The 14497-nt window shown below is 40.6% G+C and overlaps 1 long non-coding RNA gene across 1 annotated transcript; it reads right to left on the bottom strand.

Moving 5' to 3' along the window:
• Nucleotides 1–9956: 9956 nt before the first annotated feature.
• LOC142097019 (uncharacterized) lies at nt 9957–10841 on the bottom strand. Its single transcript, XR_012678082.1, has 2 exons — nt 10612–10841; nt 9957–10477 (listed from the first exon to the last, which is right to left on the bottom strand). It is a non-coding gene; the product is annotated as an uncharacterized LOC142097019 (long non-coding RNA).
• Between the last annotated feature and the right edge of the window lie 3656 nt (nt 10842–14497).

Here is a 14497-nt window from a genome sequence, read left to right on the forward strand (position 1 = left end):
ACTTCAACAGTCCACCCTTTGATAGTATAATAAACTATCACCTTAAAGATGTGGTTTATGGCTAACTGAAAGTATGTGATTTGTTACCACTACTCATACATTATACCTCTATTATCAATAACATGAATACCCCTATCATCTATTATAACTCTAGGACTATCACATTAAATAACAAAAGTTTTGAGTGTGACACAGTAATACATTAGACACATTTCAATACACCTTTACCCAGACATTTTTCATTGGTACACCTGTGTATTCTTGAGGATCCTGCATGGTGGTTATTGGATGACGTGTATTTGTTTTACCTGGATCAAAACCCATCAGCAGGAGGGATATGGGATGGCTCTATTGGTCTACCTTGTCCATCTCTCCAGAGTCCACCAGACTCCTCACCACATCTCCTCACCTTCCAGACAGTTTATCCCTCAGGTAACACAAATCTTCCTATATTAACCAATCTGTGTATGCGTGCATGTGTGTGTGTGTTCATATTTTAAAACTAAAACAATACAACGAAAAACAAAACAAAACATAGATTTGTTAGCTGTCACATAAAACCCTGCTGTCTATTTGACAGCTATGTTCGCCCTGGTGTGACAGCCATGTATGGTCGTGTGTGTAAGTGTGGACTTAACTAGCAGCTACTTCAGTTGGTAACTGTGTCACTGTATAAAGTCCTCTATGTAGTGTCCTAATCATGTGCTGGTATTGCTATAAAACGATTTCTCAGTCACCTCAACATCACCCCCTAGACTAGAAAAATGCTGAAGACCAATGTATATCAATCGATTTTCCCTCTGCCAACTCACATGTCATTCTCAGTACCTCACATTCAGCTACTTGACTAAGTGGGAGAGGCAAAGGGGTCTATTTCTATAACACTTTCTTCAAATATAACAGTATCCAGTACATGTCTGTCTAAAAGTTCAAAAATATAAAACACGAAAATTCTACATTTTCTAGGGTTTCACATTATGTCGTATGTTGTGGTAAAAATCCTACTCCAATGTTCTATACAGAGATGCATATCTGTATGCCTAACCTCCAGCAATCTCCTATCCACCCTTTGTGCCTCCATATAAAGGCACAATTTTGAACAGGAGGCACGAATCATTAAACAAAAAAACAACACAGATATGCAATCTATAAAACATGAATCGTATTTCTACAACAGAACCTTTCTGCATAAAAATCAGCAGTTTCTATACACATGAAAACAAAACCCCTGACTGTTTCTGTAACTCGTGTCAATCTAGTGTGTGTATCTCTGAATTTGTCTTATATAAAAAAATAAAAATATGTCTTAGCCCCATTGTTGAGACTGTGTCTGATTTTATCTCTACCAGAGCAGAGAGAGAGCGAGAGAGAGAGAGCGAGAGAGAGAGAGCGAGAGAGAGAGAGAGAGAGAGAGAGAGAGATACTAGCGTTTGTGTAAAGAATGAGAAATAAGAAAGCAATGAATAATGGGAATATAAAGATTTGAATATAAACATACATGTAGAAAGGGAGATTTTTACAACAAAATGACAGCTGGATTGGACTCTGACTCTATGGGGAAATGGATGTATTCCTTTACCTATGATCCCTCCCCCTACTTGACTAGGGGGTCTTAACCGTGCAATCCAGTGTCGTCCGTCAATTGTTCATTAAGAACTCGGTATAACATCAACTACATACCTTTTCAACGGACTTTTCCTAACTTATTATAGAGAAATGAAAGGTTTACTCTTAGTGACTCATATTTTCTCTGAAATACATAAAACGATATTTTAGAGCAAAGTATGTACATACTTCATTTTTGGATAATGATTCTCAGCCAAACAAATTATCATGAGTCACTGCAGCCTAAAACAAAAGAGTGTTCCAATTGTCTATTGTTAATTTGTCTTTCAAGAGTGATTTTTTTCTATTTCTCTATCCCACCCCTCTGATCACTAAGTCTATACTCCTTTTGTGTCCCCTTTATCTGTGAGAAGAAAAACAAGATAGTTATCTTAAAACCGCAAACAAAACAAACATTTCCATTCTTTACCATCGGCCAGCGATTAGGAAAACACGCATTTGACAACATAAAACAAACAAACAAAATCAATAAAGATTACCTTTTTTTAAAAATTCAGTTTCTTTCTACACTTTGCACATTAATAATCACCACAGTTTTAACCTTTACCTTTAGTTGTAGGATTGCAGGTCTGACCTGTACCCTAGAGTTGGCTATAACTCTCCCCCAAAGTATTAGTTGTTACCGAGTGTGCAATCAATTGTAGGGGAACCTCTGAGAGAAGTGTATGCCTCTTTTGTGGATGTCTATGTGATTTCCAACCCAGGTATCCGTTCTTCTCTCTACACAGTTCCTACTCATGTGTCCCTTCTTACGGCAGTAGAAACACGTCCCTGTCATGTCTGCACACTGTTTTGCTAGGTGTCCTATTTTATTGCATTGAAAACACTTCCTCAACTCATGTTGTTTCTCTTCCTTTTTACAATCTCTTGCGAAATGGCCTTCTTCGTTACACTTAAAACACCTGATTTTTCTATGTTTCTTATTATATGGGTTGTATGCTGGTGGTCGGGTTTGCAGACCCTCTAATGCTGGGATACTTACCATCATTACCCTATCACTTAGTGTCTCTTTCTGTTTATTCATACTTCTATCATGTTCTATAGCTGACTCCCTGAGAGCACTTACAGTGATTCCTTTCCAGTTTGGTAATGAAGTTTGCACCCTTCTTTTCAAGTTTTCCCTGAGGCCATCCATTAGAACTTTAACAGCAACCTCTCTGTAGTGTACATTATCTTTTATGTCTGGTACCCCAGTATATTTGCCCATTTCTATTAGAGCTCTGCAAAAATAGTCTGTTGCATTTTCACTATCTTTTTGCTGGATAGTAAAAATTTTACTCCAGTCCACTATCACTGGGAAATATATGGCCAACCGTGTGATTATTTGTCTAATATTGTCCTGATTATCATCCTCGGTTAAGGATTCATCCTCCTCCAACATACAATCCTTAATGAACTTTTGTATATCAGTATTGAGAGGAAGACAGGTCTTCAATAATACTCGCCAATCGTTATTAGTTGGCTCATACATATTACCTATTATGTGTTTCCAAAGCACATGGTGGTTTATTTTAGCAGATGTAAATAGTCAACAATTCAATACATTATTATATTATAATAAAGTACAGTACAGCACAGCCAATACCAAAAGTTACATACATACATACCGCTGCAATCGTTGCGCTTCCATGGGTCCCAATGGAACAGTGTATCTGTTAGATAACTGTGGTCAGAGTAGACTGACCCTGGTGGGGGATGCAGCTATTATATATACAGTCAGTGTTTCATTGTGAACAATTGAAATGACGTAGCTTGCTTCTATAGGTCCAGGCACAGGGTGGCTCCAGGGTAAACAGTTCATAGGCTGATTCAATCTAAGGAATCCAAAGGAGGGGGTCGTCTCTCCAGGGGGTCTGCTCCTTTCATAGCCAGCATCATACAAAAGGTTTATTCCCTAATATCAATAACTAAAGTATGCAATGTGCGATCTCTTCGCCGACTGCACCGGACAGCTGCTGATGATTAGGGCTTCAATATGATATCAGGCATGATACCTTTCCTATAACCTAAACCTTTAATAACACTAAAATGTACATATAATCATATTATATAAACTAATAATAAACCAAATGCTATCTGCTCATAAATTACAGTGTAACGGAACCAATATGAATTGTATAAATAACTAAATGTTGTAATGCGAGTGTGTGCGTGCGTATTTTACCGTGCGATCGCATCACGCCACGTGCTACGTGGCGTACGCTTCGCAATACGCACGGCAAACCAATATTAAACCACTATACTTTCGTTCATCCAATTATACGACTTCAACACCAACTTTTTAAATATACAGTCAAGTCCATAAATATTGGGACATCGACACAATTCTCATATTTTGGGCTCTATACACCACCACAATGGATTTGAAATGAAACTAAAAAGATGTGCTTTAACTGCAGACTTCCGGCTTTAATTTGAGGTTATTTACATCCAAATCAGGTGAATGGTGTAGGAATTACAACAGTTTCTATATGTGCCTCACACTTATTAAGGGACCAAAAGTAATGGGACAATCGACTCAAAACCTATTTCATGGACATGTGTGGGCTATTCCCTCGTTATTTCATCATCAATTAAGCAGGTAAAAGGTCTGGAGTTGATTCTAGGTGTGATATTTGCATTTGGAATCTGTTGCTGTCGACTCTCAATATGAGATCCAAAGAGCTGTCACTATCAGTGAAGCAAGCCATCATTAGGCTGAAAAATTAAAACAAACCCATCAGAGAGATAGCAAAAACATTAGGCGTGGCCAAATCAACTGTTTGGAACATTCTTAAAAAGAAAAAACGCACCTCAGAGCTCAAAAACACGAAGACCACGGAAAACAACTGTGGTGGATGACAGAAGAATTTTTTCCCTGGTGAAGAAAAACCCCTTCACAACAGTTGGCCACATCAAGAACACTCTCCTGGAGGTAGGTGTATATGTGTCAAAGTCAACAATCAAGAGAAGACTTCACAAGAGTGAATATAGAGGATTCACCACAAGGTGTAAACCATTTGTGAACCACAAAAACAGGAAGACCAGGGGGTAAATGTATGAAGCTACGGGTTCTTTAACACCCGCGAGTTCGGCGTTTTCAGCGCTTAAATTTAAAGTGGCGCTGCCTTGTAAAGGGAAGTTTCCCTTTACAAGGCAGCTCCACTTTAAATTTAAGCGCTGAAGACGCCGAACTGGCAGGTGTTGAAGAACCCGGAGCTTCATACATTTACCCCCAGATTAGAGTTTGGCAAACAACATCTAAAAAAGCCATTACAGTTCTGGAACAACATCCTATAGACAGATGAGACAAATATCAACTTGTTCCAGAGTGATGGGAGGAGAAGAGTATGAAGAAGGAAAGGAACTGCTCATGATCCAAAACATACCACCTCATCAGTGAAGCATGGTGGTGGTAGTGACATGGCGTGGGCATGTATGGAACAAATACAATGGAACTGGTTACCTTGTATTTATTGATGATGTGACTGCTGACAAAAGCAGCAGGATGAATTCTGAAGTGTTTCGGGCAATATTATCTGCTCATATTAAGTCCAATGCTTCAGAACTTATTGGACGACGCTTCACCATGCAGATTGACAATGACCCGAAGGATACTGCAAAAGCAACCAAAGAGTTTTTTAAGGCTAACAAGTGAAATGTTATGCAATGGCCATGTCAATCACCTAACCTTAGGGCCGTAACTAGGGCTGTGCCACACGGGCGACCGCCCAGTGCGCAATGCTGAAGGGGGGCGCACTTTAGGAAAATTTTAGGTTCATTTGGTTAAAATTGAGGGCTATGGGGGCGGCATTTGTCTTTCTTGCCCCAGGCGCTAGAATTCTAAGTTATGGCTCTGGACCCGCATCTGTTATCTACCTGGCCGGCATTGTTGATTACCATTATCAGCTCCATCATCTGTGACAAGCCGTGCCAATAGTGACTGAATATGTTGGGACTTTGTTGATTCCTGTGCCTCAATTCTACTTTAAATAGAGACTCTGGTTATTGCATATGCAGCTTGTATTAATGAATGTTGCTGACAGTTACTATTGTTGTATGTCTTCGTGATCATCATCTGCAAATCACTCAAGTCTTCATAGAACCCTTGTATTAATGTTTTACAATAAAATGGTAATATTTGTTACCACCATTTGATGGCCGAATTGGATCATTCTCCTGCTATGTAACGTGTTCTCAAGCTGTCACATGTTTTCTCTCACAGAGTGTCAAGTAGCAATTTTTTAAAGCGTCCTTAGAGAACCAGGCTTACAAAAGGTGCTGAAAAGCCAGATGAGTGAAGAAAGTTATTATGGGATCAGGATATATGCGTTTCTGACGAGACTCGTTTAAGAGATACACTCAGATTGGCACGCCATTCTGCCACTGAATAGTGCACGAGATCTGTTGATACCTTAGATATCATTGTCGTACACATGATGGTGTCACTTATATACAGGGCCTGTCAGAGGTTCATAGAGGCTCGGGGAAACCCAAATTAAGATTATTGGAGATTTCAAATTAGAAGTGCTTTTCTAATTTGTCACAGATGATGGAGCTGATAACGGTAATCAACAATGCCGGCCAGGTAGATAACAGATGCGGTTCATAGCGTTCATCACAAACAGTGGAACAGGTATGCAGGGATCGTGACAGTCCAACATACAGCAGCGATGACCCCACAGCAATGATGAATAGCAGCTTACCACGGATTGTGGAACAGGTAACAGCAGTCAGCGATGCAGGCCGAGTGTCACATGCCGGTCCCATAAACAGGTAACAGCGCTGTGACTTTCCTCTTGTTAACAACGGTGATTGAACTTTCTACCTGGTTCTAAGACATTACTTTCACACAGGTGCTCCTGGTTACTTTTTTCTGGACCTCCTCCCGATTCTCATTGGTTCTGAGTACTATTTAAACCTCCCATGGTTCTCTGTTCATTGCCTGTTCTTCGTGTTACTCACTCAGTACTAGGATTTGACTTCCATAGGTTGATCTTCCTATTATCCATTGCTGTCTGGATTTGGCTGTCTCTTCATTGCTGCTGCTAACCTGCATGCTGAACTACCATTGTGATCCACTTGCTGCACCTGTGGCTCAAGTTCTCCATCTCTACCCGGCTGGCTCAACACCGCTATTTCTTCATTGTGAGATCTACTGCCGAGTTACCTGTCACCTGTAGTTCCACGCTTGGCTCAGCTGAAACTTCACTCCGCTGCTAACCTGCACGCTGAACTATTATTGTGAACTGCTTGCTGTACCTGTGTCTATTACCACAGCTCAAGTTTCTCACTTCTAACTGGCCGGCTCAACACTGCTGTGGTTTTACTATTGGATCTACTACTGAGCTATCTGTCACCTTTAGTTCCACACACGGCTCAGATATACTTCGCTCCTCCGCTACTTCTAGTTAACAAACTGTTTGATGCACTTATGTTCATCTATGTCACTTGGGATTGTTATCTGTAGAATCGAGTTCAACACCTTTGCTTTTCTACAACGAGAATTACCGCTAAACCAGTAACTCACCTGCTACGTGGAATCCCCTTCGTTTACGGATCAGCTACTTCTATATTATTATTCTGTTTGGATGGTTGCTGTATCAGTGATTCACATTCCTCTGCCGTGTGTTACTTTTTTGGATCTAGCATTCTCCATTCATCATCCTCAGCGTTGAACTTTTGCTCTACTCCTCCCCTGCAGTTGTCAAGGGTTACCTATTGTGAAGTGGCGTGTTGTGAGTTGTTTCTTCAAGTGACTAACCTGCCGTGTGTTCTGTTTCTGCCGTTATATATATATTCATCATCACCTGTATCCATTGTGTCCTAACCTCCACTACCCTCTGCTAGTGCTTGTCTGGGAGACCGCGACCTGCAGGACAGGAGCAGCGGAGTCCATATCCCCTTGCAGGGATCCCTGGTGAAAACCTCCTACACGTTAGACTCCGCACTTCTGGGCAAGTTCCATCTCGGCAGAGGCAGGGGATCTATAAAAATCATTCAGAGTCGTGACACCGTGCAGGTAACAGGTGTAGATCATAGCGTTTACCACGAGCAGTGGAACAAGTATGCAGAAATTGAGGAATTCCAACAAACAGCAGCGATGACCCCACAGCAATGATGAATAGCAGCTTACCACGGATTGTGGAACAGGTAATAGCAGTAAGCAATGCAGGCTGAGCAGGTAACAGGTGTAGATCATAGCGTTTACCACGAACAGTGGAAAAAGTATGCAGAGATCAAGGAAGTCCAACATACAGCAGCAATGAACACCCAGCAATGATGAATAGCAGCTTACCACGGATTGTGGAACAGGTAACAGGTGTAGATCATAGCGTTTACCATGAACAGTGGAAAAAGTATGCAGAGATCAAGGAAGTCCAACATACAGCAGCGATAAACACACAGCAATAATGAATAGCAGCTTACCACGGAGTGTGGAACAGGTAACAGCAGTCAGCGATGCAGGCCGCGCAGGTAACGGGTGTAATTCATAGCATTTACCACGAGCAGCAGATAAACTCAGTTTCCACTATTAAAGTAATTCTATTGTTTTCAAATAAGCATTGCCCAAGCGATTGTATTGTGTTTCTAACGCACAAAGTGATTTATTTTAGCAGATGTTAAAAGTTAACAGTTCAATACATGATTGTAATATAATACAGTACAGTACAGCCAATACCAAAAGTTACATACATACCGTGCTCTTATCGCATGCGCTCGCTGCGCTAACCACGGGCACCCCTGGACAGTGATTCACCTTTGAATACTGTGATCAGTGAAGTCTGAGGCTGGTGGGGGTGCAGCTATGATATATATGCAGTCAGTGTTATAGAGTGAACAATAGAGATGATGTAGCTTGCTTCTATAGGTCCAGACAAAGGTGGTTCCAGGGTAAACAGGTCATAGGCTGATTCAATCTAAGGAATCCAAAGGTGGGGGTCGTCTCTCCAGGGGATGTGCTCCAGTTACAATGAATTCATTAGCATTTCACATTCTGATATCACTCTGGCTATTTATTCCCTAACATCAATAACTAGAGTATGCAATATGCAATCTCTTCGGCGATGGAACCGGACAGCTGCTGATGAATAGGGGATTAGTATGATATCAGACATGAAACATTTCCCATAACCTGAACCTTAGATAACACTAAAGTGTACATATAATCATAATATATAAACTAATAATAAACCAAATACTGTCTGCTCATAAATTACTGTGTAATGGATCCAATATGAATATGAATTACATAAATAACTAAATGTTGTCATGCGAGTGTGTGCGTGCATATTTTACCGTGCGATCGCACCACGCACTGTGTTAGGTGGCGTACAAATCGCAATCGCACGGCAAAGCAATATTAACCAATATACTTTCGTTCACCCAATTATACGACTTCGACACCACGGGTATGCATGCCAACAGAGACATCAGAGTAACAGATATAACTTGAAGAACCGGCAATGCAAGATTGAAAGGAGAGGCCTTATAAAGGGAGGCTGACCAATGGTAAACCTGACCAGTACACAGGTGTAGCAAACACAGGTGCAGACCATGACTAATCATCTGCACTAGAATAGGAATTAAAGTGACAGTCAGTGTTTAGAGGCTCGGGTAGAGATACCTGGGGAGCGGAGTGTGACAACATCCTTAAAGCATAGTGGTGGGTTAGTTGACAATATTAACCCTAGTCTGTGTGGTAGGGAATATAGATTGTAAACTCCTCTGGGGCTGGGAGTGATGTGCATGATAAAATATTCTCTGTAAGGCACAGATCATTATATAGGTGCTATATGAAAACATGTCAATAAATAAATCTTATATTAGAAATGCTAAAAGAATCCCAGATATACTTCTATCATTTGATGCTAAAAAATGCATTCAATAGAATATCGTGGACATTTATATCCCTCACTCTGGAAGTGGTTAGCATCTATGGAGATTTCCTTACAGTCATATTTGCCCTATATTCAGACCCATCAGCAATGATAGTGATCAATGGGACACCATCCAATAGGGTTATTATCCGAAACGGTACTAGACAAAGATGTCCGCTGTCGTCCATGGTCTTCACTGTGGTTATTGAACCCTTACCGGCAGTCATTAGATCTTCACAAGATCCTCCGCTCTCTTTCAGAGTACAATCTGATCTGGCTTTGTGGCGTCCCTTTAAAATTTATTGGCCAGAAAGTATACTTATGTATTTTATGTATTCCTTATTTATCTTTAAACTTTAGACTTCTTGCCTTAAGGCTTTTAAATGTGTGTTTATTCTGCACCATTTGTGCAGCGTGCATGTAACATGTACATTAAACCCCTTAATACTTAAAAGATCACAGTAGACCAAATTCGGCTTATTTTTTTATTCCATGCTTCTTAATTGCACTTAGATTAGCCTTAATGCTAAATAACTTCGTGTCATGCTTCTTAATTGCACTTAGATTAACCTAAATGCTAAATAACTGAGTGTCATGCTTCTTAATTGCACTTAGATTATACTTAATTCTTCTGCATTGGGACCATTACCATTGTAAATCTAAACAGATTAACCTACATGCTAAATAACTTCGTGTCACGCTTCTTAATTGCACTTAGATTAACCTTAATTCTTCTGCATTGGGACCATTACCATTTTGCACTTAGATTAGCCTTAATTCTTCTGCATGGGACCATTACCATTGTCAGCATGTCTAAACCTTGCACCTTGTCTAAACCTAACTTATTTGTTTTTCCTTTTCTTCTTTTTTTCTTTTTTTTGCATTTTCTGAATGCTCTTTAGGGTGAATTGAGGTGACTCCGGCAGATGGAGAAGGTCACCGTCACCGTCACATCTTATGCCTCTAAAACGTCAGACGATTACGTCTGTAACCTGTAACAATGAAAAATAACAGCTTATTAAGTTAAAGATTCACTTTTTCATGGTAGACAGAATTTGTAGAGGAAATCTTGTACAACACTGGTCTAGACTGTAATTTATACATTAGCTGGAACATATATATTTACCTCTCCGTGTGCCTTTAGTAACGGTCACACGCTTCTTCTGCCTTGTGTACCGTCTCCTCTTCCGGGAAGTCACTGCCCGAGTTTTGGGCAGGTGGCCCTTCTTTTGTTTCCTTTGATAGCCCATTGTAGTGGCCAATTTGCCTTCAGCCAGGAGCAAATGACTTGTGGGCTCCCAGCCCCCACTTTTATACCCTGAGACTACTTATGATGTCATATGGGTGGGGTTTGGGTGTGGTCTGGCCAATTTTTGTGACATTGTCAATTTGTCGTGTGGGTGTGGCCAATTAACCAGTCATAAGGTTCACACTAAACATTAACATCTGAGTTCACAGCAACAATAAAACAGGTGACTGAAATATATGTTCCAGGAGAAGAAAGTAGCAAGCTTTATATTTGGTTTGTAAACACAATCACATATATTTGGAAACGGTGTGAAAAACAGCTCAAACAGACCTAAACGTAGTGGGAGGGTTATTAAGTACAGCCAGGGTTTCCAGCTGACAGTAAATTTATTGACACTAAAATAACTGAATTTGCTACCAGTCAATAACAAAAGTAAATGTCAGAAAAAAACAGACCATGAGATGAAAAGAAATTGATCACAATAATTTCTTACAGGTGATTATGCTTAATCATTAATCTTCTCTTAATCCAGAAAACCATATCCATATGTATTGATAATGGAAGCACTCTTTTTGTATATGACATAACACAAATCAAAGTAAAAACATATTATTACCTGATGAGGCATGTAGAGTAAGTTCTCCTCTGTGAAGTGAGGTGGTAAGATGCCAGCGACTTGCCTCCACAGCCTGCGGGTTCGCTGAGTAACCATCACTGGGTATAGGATTCCCACTACCCTCTTTATTGAAGCACCCAATGCTACATTGGACATTGAGCTGGACAACATCAAATGTCTTCTCAAAAACATTGAACAGATATGAGATAAATGGGATGAGATCATCATAGATTTACCCACTAGTCGTCACCTACCCACTCAATCCGATGCCGAAAAGCACTTTAGAGTCAACGATTTCTATGTAGCTGTAGACTCCATTCTCTCTGGTTTTCATCGTCCATTTACTTCATTGGAAGTCATTTGTGATTTGCAGAGCCGTAACTAGGGTGGTGTGGGTGGTGCCGTCGCCCAGGGCGCAAGCCCAAGGGGGCGCAGCAGCTGCCCGCTACCTACCTCTGTGCCCTGGCTCAATCACACACAGCTTCCCCCACCAAAAGAAAACAAAAGAGTGTTCCAATTGTCTATTGTTAATTTGTCTTTCAAGAGTGATTTTTTTTCTATTTCTCTATCCCACCCCTCTGATCACTAAGTCTATACTTTTGTGTCCCCTTTATCTGTGAGAAGAAAAACAAGATAGTTATCTTAAAACCGCAAACAAAACAAACATTTCCATTCTTTACCATCGGCCAGCAATTAGGAAAACACGCATTTGACAACATAAAACAAACAAAATCAATAAAGATTACCTTTTTTAAAAAATTCAGTTTCTTTCTACACTTTGCACATTAATAATCACCACAGTTTTAACCTTTACCTTTAGTTGTAGGATTGCAGGTCTGGCCTGTACCCTAGAGTTGGCTATAACTCTCCCCCAAAGTATTAGTTGTTACCGAGTGTGCAATCAATTGTAGGGGAACCTCTGAGAGAAGTGTACGCCTCTTTTGTGGATGTCTATGTGATTTCCAACCCAGGTATCCGTTCTTCTCTCTACACAGTTCCTACTCATGTGTCCCTTCTTACGGCAGTAGAAACACATCCCTGTCATGTCTGCACACTGTTTTGCTAGGTGTCCTATTTTATTGCATTGAAAACACTTCCTCAACTCATGTTGTTTCTCTTCCTTTTTACAATCTCTTGCGAAATGGCCTTCTTCGTTACACTTAAAACACCTGATTTTTCTATGTTTCTTATTATGTGGGTTGTATGCTGGTGGTCGGGTTTGCAGACCCTCTAATGCTGGGATACTTACCATCATTACCCTATCACTTAGTGTCTCTTTCTGTTTATTCATACTTCTATCATGTTCTATAGCTGACTCCCTGAGAGCACTTACAGTGATTCCTTTCCAGTTTGGTAATGAAGTTTGCACCCTTCTTTTCAAGTTTTCCCTGAGGCCATCCATTAGAACTTTAACAGCAACCTCTCTGTAGTGTACATTATCTTTTATGTCTGGTACCCCAGTATATTTGCCCATTTCTATTAGAGCTCTGCAAAAATAGTCTGTTGCATTTTCACTATCTTTTTGCTGGATAGTAAAAATTTAACTCCAGTCCACTATCACTGGGAAATATATGGCCAACCGTGTGATTATTTGTCTAATATTGTCCTGATTATCATCCTCGGTTAAGGATTCATCCTCCTCCAACATACAATCCTTAATGAACTTTTGTATATCAGTATTGAGAGGAAGACAGGTCTTCAATAATACTCGCCAATCGTTATTAGTTGACTCATACATATTACCATAATATCTAATTAACTGCTGACATTTGGTCAAATCTTTCCTAGGATCAGGGAAATCAGACAAAATTGAAAATGTTTCAGACCTAGTGCATGTATCATACTTTGCTACATGTTTTAAGGGAACGTCACCATCTCTGTCCGCTTTCCCATTGGGAACTGTTGTAGTGCAGACAGGATGTAAGTCTACCAAATGACTATGTTCTGAACTAGTTGCTGAAATTGCTGCTGCAGTACAATGGATGTCTCCCCCTGTGTTAACCTTTTCATTATTCTCACCACTTTCAGCCGCTGCCCCTGCTGGTGGGACCGTCCCTCTTCTTTGTCCTGAAACATTACTTTTAACATTACTTAAAACAACATACAAGTTACTAGTTACAGTTTTTACATTTTTGGTATTGGCTGTACTTCCCGCCCCGACCAAATTTGTCGGGGGCGTGTTTGCACTCAGTTCGCCACGCTTTGCAACACACACTTCCGGAATGCTTGTTTCTGGTACGCTTACTTCCGCTGAACACGCGTTTTTCGCTACACTCACTTCCACTGTGCGTTCGCTGCTCTGCCACGTGTTACCTTCCATTTGCCACGATTTTAAACAATGATTATGTGCATTTCTCACTTTCGTTGACTTAATCAACCGTACTTTATCTTTTACGGTATTTAGTACCTCTGCATTAAAACTCCCTATTGTTGGAAAAGGCTTATCACAATCTTTGGTCATTTCGACCCAGGTGTCACAATACACGTATTCACCATATTTTTCACACATGAGAAATCTCGCTGACTCAATAAGACCTTCCTTAGGCAGTACAATGGCCATCTCTAGCGTATGCTTAGCACCCATGTTGAACAATATACCTTTTACCCGGAACACAGACACACCGCAATGCTCTGTTCCTTCCGGCTAACAATACCCTTTTATGTGGAATACAGACACACCGCAATGCTCTGTTCTTTCCACCCAACAATTTCAACTCTGTTGCTACAATCACCGCTAGAGATCTGTAATGCTCGGTGAACGTATTTCCTTTAGTCGCGTTCACACGCTTTTCTCGCACCAGGCGAGGATCCCTAATACAGAAATATCACTGTGGGCCCCAAGGGCTATCAGCTCCTCGATACCCTGGCTCAACCACAAAAATCTGCTGAGTTTATTATCGCTGGTAGCGCAAGTTGATACAATCAACCTACCTTTCCAGTATAATTCCTCCTAGCTGCTTCACCAATTCGCACTAACGGTGCGGTTAGATCGCACTGCCTACCAATACTAATTATTAGCAAACCTTGCGATCTATTGGTAGCGCTTTGCGAAAACCCGGTTTTCGCATTCGGTGTACCTGCCCTGTATACCGTCCTTCAGTTGGGCAATCCGCCTCGTCAGACAGCAACTGAGTACCATGAATAATA

Source organism: Mixophyes fleayi, chromosome 7, assembly GCF_038048845.1.
Source record: "Mixophyes fleayi isolate aMixFle1 chromosome 7, aMixFle1.hap1, whole genome shotgun sequence".
NCBI lineage: Eukaryota > Metazoa > Chordata > Amphibia > Anura > Limnodynastidae > Mixophyes > Mixophyes fleayi.